This window comes from Bubalus bubalis, chromosome 9 (assembly GCF_019923935.1).
Source record: "Bubalus bubalis isolate 160015118507 breed Murrah chromosome 9, NDDB_SH_1, whole genome shotgun sequence".
Lineage (NCBI taxonomy): Eukaryota > Metazoa > Chordata > Mammalia > Artiodactyla > Bovidae > Bubalus > Bubalus bubalis.
The window spans coordinates 77,357,313-77,366,958 of NC_059165.1; positions in this window are offsets into that span (position 1 = coordinate 77,357,313).

Genomic DNA, 9,646 nt, shown 5'->3' on the forward strand with positions numbered 1-9,646 from the left:
CTAAAATGGAAGAGCAGTGGTATTAACATAAGGAAGATCTTAATATTCCAAATAGAGTCCTCTTTTGCAACTCTCTGAATAGAATTCAAAAATTATAAGCCACCTAAGGGTCCTTTCCTTCAAGTTTTCATGTCATTCTTCACTCCAGATTCAGTGCAGGTGGTGGGTACTTAGTATTTTTCAATGAATGTATGAATAAATAAATAACTGAATAAACAGGGGAGAACTTCAGGCTCTTTAACTATTAGCATGATTTGCTATCAATCTCTTATTAATACATTCAAAATGATAAAATATTTCCATGTGAAACTGAAATGGAAACATTGAGCTTAAAATAGTCCTAAATTATATTCATTAGGCATTGCATTTAAACAAAGTCAATGTAAAGGATAGCGCCTCATGATTTATAGGCTTTAATCCACAAGGCTGTATTTTGCACACTTGCTCTTATGTATGTTTAAGTGTTTCCCTGTGGAATATGTTAAAAACCTAATGAGTTTGGTGGCCATTTGGAAAGGCTGACAGTAGCTTTTCATTAGGCTGCACTAACATGACGGGCAACCAAAGTGAGCACTGGGGAGGTCAACCTGAAGAGTCTGTCTGGCCACCAGACAGACATGGGCATTGTGTACAAGGAAGGAATGATTTTTCTATCAGATCAGATCAGTCACTCAGTCGTGTCCGACTCTTTGTGACCCCATGAATCTCAGCACATCAGGCCTCCCTGTCCATCACCAACTCCCGGAGTTCACCCAGACTCACGTCCATTGAGTCAGTGATGCCATCCAGCCATCTCATCCTCTGTCGTCCCCTTCTCCTCCTGCCCCCAATCCCTCCCAGCATCAGAGTCTTTTCCAATGAGTCAACTCTTTGCATGAGGTGGCCAAAGTACTGGAGTTTCAGCTTCAGTATCATTCCTTCCAAAGAAATCCCAGGGCTGATCTCCTTCAGAATGGACTGGTTGGATCTCCTTGCAGTCCAAGGGACTCTCAAGAGTCTTCTCCAACACCACAGTTCAAAAGCATCAATTCTTTGGCACTCAGCCTTCTTCACAGTCCAACTCTCACATCCATACATGACCACTGGAAAAACCATAGCCTTGACTAGACGGACCTTTGTTGGCAAAGTAATGTCTCTGCTTTTCAATATGCTATCTAGGTTGGTCATAACTTTCCTTCCAAGGAGTAAGTGTCTTTTAATTTCATGGCTACAGTCACCATCTGCAGTGATTTTGGAGCTCTGTGACAAAATTAACACCCTAGACATTCGACACTGCCAGTGTTGTGTGATGGAAAAGGCATTGAACTGAAAATCATTCTAGTCCTTACTTTGCTCCATTAGATGGTTGCCTCTTGGTATATATATTCTGGCTGATTTAGGCAGAAGAGACCAATTATAAGACCAATTGGTCTCTATAAAAGAGACCAATTAGAAAACAATCTTATCTTAGAAGAACAGGATTCCCAGATGGTTTTTCAGTGGTTGGAAATTGGTGTTTGTTAAACGAACCAAAACTGTCACCTTGTCACTGACAAACAAATTGCCAATGAGGAGCATGGGCAAGTCTTCATTAAAGGACTCACGGAAGGGAAGCGGGGGATACCACATGGTAGCTATTTACTTAGGAAGGTAAAGATTCAGGAAGGCCTGAAAGAATGAAATTACATCATGTTAATTCCACCTCTCATTATTTCTTGACCAGGAAGCATCAGTGGCCTCCTGAGGCCAACATGCCTCCAGTCTATTTCCCTTGCAATATACCCTCCAGCCAGTCCTAGAGAGGAAAGGAGGACAGCATTGTTCAAGAGCAAGCAGTTTTTTGACCACTGTACACACACTTGGCCAAGTCAGCTTCATCTGTCTTCTAGATGGCTGTGATAGACCTTGTTTATCTCGCTCCATTCTGGTTCCTCTGGTGTTTTTTTTTTTTTTTGCCATACTAGTGACAGAAGTCTCTGTTTAAATAAAATCACATTCTGCGACTTCCCTTGCTTTTCAGGCTCTTTATGATCTGGCCCCTCGTCATCTCATTGGCCTCATTTCTGAAGCTTGTACCCACACTCCATTCACATTTCTTATAATTTCACAAATAATATACTTCCTTTGGGGTCATTTCCAGGCTTTGTTTATTTTATTTCCTTCACCTGAAATTCTCTTCTTTGCTTTAGGTTTTTCTTTAAAAGGTGAATCTAAGCACAATTGACTCCTATGTTGAAATTTGGGATTGTATTACTCTTTGCCAAGACATTGTAACTTCCTGATTTCTATAGGAGAAAGAAAAAAAAGTTACTTACACACTACCAAGAGTCTCTGCCTACAACGTACTTACTAACTGCTAGTTTTGGTACAGCAAGTGGGAAAGATTGGGTGGATTACATGAAAGGGTCTTGAACTCCCAGTCTCTAAATCGCGTACATTTAGCTGGAAGGAGAAAGGCCCTTCTGTCTGAACTTTGAAGGTTCTATCAAAGACTTTGCCTTATTTTCCTGAGGGCAAAACAACTACTTGTGTGGTGCTCTTACGATTTCATTGATTATCACTTGGAACAGAGTATGCCCTCTTACCACCCCCTCCTCCCAATAAAGGAGGGACCAATCACTTTGACTGATATTAACAGCTCTCTTTAAAAACCATTCTGAACACGTGGAATGTCAAACTTTCCTTTCTATAGGCTTTTGAAGGTGTTAATTATATTAGTTTTCTATTGCTGAGTAGAAAAAGACCACAAACTTAGTGACTTAAAACAATACCCATTATTATATCACAGTTTCTGTAAGCTGGGAGTCTGCGTAAAACAAACTAGATCCTCTGCTCAGGATCTCATGTGACAAAACAAAACCGAGGTGTTGGCCTGGCTGGACTTTTCTGCACTCTTCGGGGAAGAGTTTGCTTTCAGGCTCCTTCTGGTTGTTGGTAGAATCCAGTGCCTTGTGGCTGTAGTTCTGAGCCCCGTTTTCTTGCTGGCTATCAGATGTCTGTTCTTTGCTCTGAGAGGCTGTTCACATTTCTCCCTACCTGAAATATTCTAATCAGCAATAACACATCAAGTCTTTCTCATTCTTCTAGTCTCTCTGACTTTCTCTTCTGCTATGAGCCCAAGAAAGTTCTCTGCTTCTCAGGCTCATATGATTTCATGTCTTAAAGTCAAACTGTGCCCAGGTTCCAGTGCCTAGGGTATGATATTTTTGAGGGGTCATTTCAGAAATTCTTCCTTTACCACTAACCTTACACAGGCATTTATTGACACAACTCAAGAGACATGCTCTTGTAATCACTCTTTACACTTAAATGCACAACTTGTGGCAAATAAAATTTTCCAATTAAAATACTTGGATTCCAGTTTTCAGGCCTTTCCAAATGTAATCACTTTTTCCAGCTAATCATAAGGAAAAGTATCACAGAGTTTCTTGCCAGGAGTAAAATGGTTCTTTAAAAGAGATTTCCTGCTTTTAACTCAGAATGTCCTTTTTTATCCATGTGGCAAATACTTAATCTTCCTTCAATGACAGTTGGCATATGTCTCCCTCTGTGAGCGGCTTCTGCATTTTCCTCAGGCAGAGATAGTACCTTTGCTGTGTTCTCACAAAGCCTGGTTCACGTCTTTATGTCTCTTAACATTTTGAGCTGTGATTTTCAATTCTGTGTTTCTCTCCATTAGTGGATTTGGACTCCCTGAAGGTAGATACACAGCACAGTGGAAATTTTCTAGAATGTAGTAGATAGTCAAAATATATTTTCTAAATGAATGAGTCAAGATGGCTACTAAAATAGGATATGAGGGATAGAATATAAAATAAAAGATCAGGAGATTCTGGTTTGATAAATCTTGCAACTTTAGTTTTATGTTTATGCTATTACTACTACTACTACTAAGTTGCTTCAGTCGTGTCCGACTCTGTGCGACCCCAGAGACGGTAGCCCACCAGGCTCCTCCGTCCCTGAGATTCCCCAGGCAAGAACACTGGAGTGGGTTGCCATTTCCTTCTCCAATGCATGAAAGTGAAAAGTGAAAGTGAAGTCACTCAGTCGTTTCCGACTCTTCGCGACCCCATGGACTGCAGCCCACCAGGCTCCTCCATCCGTGGGATTTTCCAGGCAAGAGTACTGGAGTGGGTGCCATTGCCTTCTCCGGGTTATGCTATTAAGTTAATATTTTCTTTGGTAATAACTTGCTCTTTCATGTACTGTATTTAATTTTATTCTTCTATCACTCCACTGAGGTAAGCAGATATTGTAGACATTTTACATATGAGGAAAACATATCAAAGATGAGTTCAGTTCAGTTCAGTTCAGTTGCTCAGTTGTGTCTGACTCTTTGCGATCCCATGAATCGCAGCACACAGTCAGCAAAAACAAGACCAGGAGCTGACTGTGGCTCAGACCATGAACTCCTTATTGCCAAATTCATACTTAAATTGAAGAAAGTAGGGAAAACCACTAGACCATTCAGGTATGACCTAAATCAAATCCCTTATGATTATACAGTAGAAGTGAGAAATAGATTTAAGGGCCTAGATCTGATAGATAGAGTGCCTGATGAACTATGGAATGAGGTTTGTGACATTGTACAGGAGACAGGGATCAAGACCATTCCCATGGAAAAGAAATGCAAAAAAGCAAAATGGCTGTCTGAGGAGGCTTTACAAATAGCTGTGAAAAGAAGAGAGGTGAAAAGCAAAGGAGAAAAGGAAAGATATAAGCATCTGAATGCAGAGTTCCAAAGAATAGCAAAAAGAGATAAGAAAGACTTCTTCAGTGATCAATGCAAAGAAATCGAGGAAAACCACAGAATGGGAAAGACTAGAGATCTCTTCAAGAAAATTCGAGATACCAAGGGAACATTTCATGCAAAGATGGGCTCAATAAAGGACAGAAATGGTTTGGACCTAACAGAAGCAGAAGATATTGAGAAGAGGTGGCAAGAATACACAGAAGAACTGTACAAAAAAGATCTTCACGACCCAGATAATCACAATTGTGTGATCACTGACCTAGAGCTGGACATCCTGGAATGTGAAGTCAAGTGGGCCTTAGAAAGCATCACTACGAAAAAAGCTAGTGGAGGTGATGGAATTCCAGTGGATCTATTTCAAATCCTGAAAGATGATGCTGTGAAAGTGCTGCACTCAATATGCCAGCAAATCTGGAAAACTCAGCAGTGGCCACAGGACTGGAAAAGGTCAGTTTTCATTCCAATCTCAAAGAAAGGCAATGCCAAAGAATGCTCAAACTACCACACAATTGCACTCATCTCACATACTAGTAAAGTAATGCTCAAAATTCTCCAAGCCAGGCTTCAGCAATACATGAACTGTGAAATTCCTGATGTTCAAGCTGGTTTTAGAAAAGGCAGAGGAACCAGAGGTCAAATTGCCAACATCCGCTGGATCATGGAAAAAGCAAGAGAGTTCCAGAAAAACATCTATTTCTGCTTTATTGACTGTGCCAAAGCCTTTGACTGTGTGGATCACAATAAACTGTGGAAATTTCTGTAAGACATGGGAATACCAGACCACCTGATCTGCCTCTTGAGAAATTTGTATGCAGGTCAGGAAGCAACAGTTACAACTGGACATGGAACAACAGACTGGTTCCAAATAGGAAAAGGAGTTCGTCAAGGCTGTATATTGTCACCCTGCTTATTTAACTTATATGCAGAGTACATCATGAGAAACGCTGGACTGGAAGAAGCACAAGCTGGAATCAAGATTGCTTGGAGAAATATCAATAACCTCACATATGCAGATGACACCACCCTTATGGCAGGAAGTGAAGAGGAACTCAAAAGCCGCTTGATGAAAATGAAAGTGGAGAGTGAAAAAGTTGGCTTAAAGCTCAACATTCAGAAAACGAAGATCATGGCATCCGGTCCCATCCCTTCATGGGAAATAGATGGGGAAACAGTGGAAACAGTGCCAAACTTTATTTTTTTGGGCTCCAAAATCACTGCAGATGGTGACTGCAGCCATGAAATTAAAAGACGCTTACTCTTTGGAAGGAAAGTTATGACCAACCAAGATAGCATATTCAAAAGCAGAGACATTACTTTGGCAACAAAGGTCCGTCTAGTCAAGGCTATGGTTTTTCCAGTGGTCATGTATGGATGTGAGAGTTGGACTGTGAAGAAGGCTGAGCGCCAAAGAATTGATGGTTTTGAACTGTGGTGTTGGAGAAGACTCTTGAGAGTCCCTTGGACTGCAAGGAGATCCAACCAGTCCATTCTGAAGATCAGCCCTGGGATTTCTTGGGAAGGAATGATGCTAAAGCTGAAACTCCAGTACTTTGGCCATCTCATGCGAAGAGTTGACTCATTGGAAAAGGCTGATGCTGGGAGGGATTGGGGGCAGGAGGAGAAGGGGACAACAGAGGATGAGATGGCTGGATGGCATCACTGACTCGATGGGCGTGAGTCTGGGTGAACTCCGGGAGTTGGTGATGGACAGGGAGGTGATGAATTACCAAAGTTCAAACAGAGCCAGCACTTGATCTCAAGCTAGAAGACAGCTTGACAGAGCAGATAGGTCATGAATTTTAGAGTTAGAAAGATCTAGACATTTAGCAACTGTATGAACTTGTAAAGCTCATTAAAATTTCTGAGATTCAAGATTTTTTGTTTGTAAAATACAGATAATATGCTCCTCAAATTATTTTAAAGCTATTCAATCAATTAATACATTCATATATTGTGATATAAGAAAAATTCCTAGAAACATGGTTGGCTTGTATTAAAAATCTTAGTAAATATTTTAGTTTTCTACCTTCTAAGGTCAATATTGTAGACTTTGTAGTCTTTGGTATCTCTACATATTCTTTTTGAACTATTTTATTTCCCCTTTCTTCATTGTTGCCCACTTTGTTTCTGTTGCTCTTTATCAAGGTATCTTATGTTGCCCCATATCGAAACTGGGTGCAAGAAAAGGAATCTTGTGAACTCATTTTCACTAAGGTGTTAGAACACAATAAAAGTAATAATAAGAGCTTCGGTTACTGAGTACTGCATATGCATGTGTGCCTGCTAAGTTGCTTCAGTTGTGTCTGACTCTGCAACCCTATGGACTGCAGCCTGCCAGGCTCCTCTGGCCATGGAATTCTCCAGGCAAGAATACTGGAGTGGGTTGCTATTTCCTCCTCCAGTGTCTTTCAGTTTATACACATTTCCTACACCTGCACCAAATTTGCATGATAGGTATTATAGTCTCTAGTTTTGCAAAAAGAAATTGAGGCTCAAAAGTTTAGTAGCTTGTCTGCTGCTAAGTCGCTTCAGTCGTGTCTGACTCTGTGCGACCCCATAGATGGCAACCCACCAGGTCCCCTGTCCCTGGGATTCTCCAGGCAAGCACACTGGAGTGGGTTGCCATTTCCTTCTCCAATGCGTGAAAGTGAAAAGTGAAAGTGAAGTCGCTCAGTCGTGTCCGACTCTTCACGACCCCATGGACTGCAGCCCACCAGGCTCCTCCATCCATGGGATTTTCCAGGCAAGAGCACTGGAGTGGGGGTGCCGTAGCTTGTCCACAGTTGTGCATTAGGAAACAAAGAAACTGGTATTCAAACATAATCAGAATGGACTTCAGTATCAAGCTTTCTCCCTTATACAAAGTTTCTTCTTCTCAAGAAGAACTGGTTGACTGGCCTCTAGAATTAGATGAGAATATTCTTGGCTGGTTGAGCTTCTCTAGAATGTTTTCAGACCTCACTATGTAGACAATTAATGGAGTCCTTGGTCTTTCATGAGCTCTACACCCTATTGTATAGGATATGGATTCCATTTTTTCCCCAGGCTTTGTGCTTAGAATTGTACAAGAGATTTTTAGATGCTATGGGAATCTGTCAAGGGCCCCTAATAGGGTTAAGTGGGATTTTCTGAGGTTTAGTAGTGATATTATTGGGCTTGGACAGAAGAAAGAAAGAGGAGGTTATAGGGAGGCATCTTCATCCTGGATAAAGGAAAAACACAAAAAAATCCAAGTCAAATCAGTGAGCATCTCACTGTTTGGAGATACTACTTAGTGGGCTAAGAAAGGGATCATGAACACTGGGCTAGGTGCTGGCACAGGAGGATTAGCACAGAAACAGATGCTCTTGAGGTCAGATGTGAGCTGGAGAAGAGAAAGGAGACTGTCAATGTAAATAGCTCCTTGCATCAGTATTTTGGGCTTTGCTAGTAAGAACCTGATAAACATGAGATAGAACAATATTTAATATGAAAATTATAATGACCTTATTTAATGAATGAGTAAGATATAAACCAATATTGACAATAAAATTCTAACTCGCTTAGTTCTGGACCTGTTGGAGTTGTTCTGATTCTGGGGACAAACAGGGGGTCTTGGGAATGGAGAAAGAGGACACCAGAGGAAATTTGGTAGCAAGAACATTGTCTGGTTGAATAAGTACTTCTACATCCAGTATCATTTCCCTCCACTTGGGTCATGGAAACTTCTACAAGTTTAGAAAATACATGTTGGTTAAAAAAAATACACACTTTTATTTATAGAATTGTGTGGAATGTTGGAAGAGTTAACAACTGAGATGAATTAGTTATGATAATGTATTTTTCCCATGATGAGTAAAAACAATATACTTGAGAATTAGTACTAAAAATGTGCTTTGTTGCTGGTGTTTTGAGGAGCTCCTACAAAATAAAGGATGCCATTAAATGTTACTGAGAATATTTTTAAGACAGTTTTTAAAACTGAAGAATGTCTTGAATGCTGAGTAGCCTGGTTTTAGGGAAATGTCTTTGCTGTATGAGGCCACCATGCCTCAAATTTATTCATGATTTTCCTTTCTGTTATAGGAAAAAGGACTTTTTATACTTTTTCACTTCAGTGTCAAATAATGCCATGAGTTAGGTTGTAGTTATCCCTTTCTCCTAGATTTAATTAAGCCTAAAATAAGTGGGAGACAAAAATGATAGGATCATTTTTTTCTAGGAGGAAATGCTTTTTGATTCTGGTTTCCTTGGAGCACATATATGTTTTGGTCGACTTTATACTTGTCTCTTCAATTGCTGTACCCTGCTGCATAACCACTGAAGACCCTTGACAGGACAGAATGAGGTCAGAGAAACATATGCAAGAAGGACACAGGGCGGTATGTAGGCTTAACGGATGTCACTAAACTTTCCACAGGAGAAGGAGAGCTGACAAATGGTCATTGAAATAATTGCCTTAAATTAAGGAGATAGCACTTTCAGAAACTGATAAAACGCATTTGAAATATGTTTTGAAAAGTGTTCTGCTTTCCTTTGGAAGTGAGACACTTGTCAGGAGAATTAATAACTGAACTTCCTTATATTAACTTGCCATTCTACAGTCAGAATAAAGCCAACATCTATTTTGTGCTAAGTAATAGGGAATGATTTAATATTTGAACAAAGATACATGAGTTGAATAATGTATGATGACCATAAAAGTGTCACTTGCTGTAGGCTGACAAAAGAACTGTTTTGTTTGCACGTTGAGAAGATGAACTAGGATTATCTGCTGTAAGAAATATTTCAGATCCTACTTAAATCAAAGTAATGCAATGAGAAAAGGGTACCATTAATTTAATTTATGTTCTGATTTGAAACTTAGGTTGCATATTGAACCTGGGGGACTTTTTTAAAAGTGCATTGATAATGATGGCATTGAATTCATTTGCC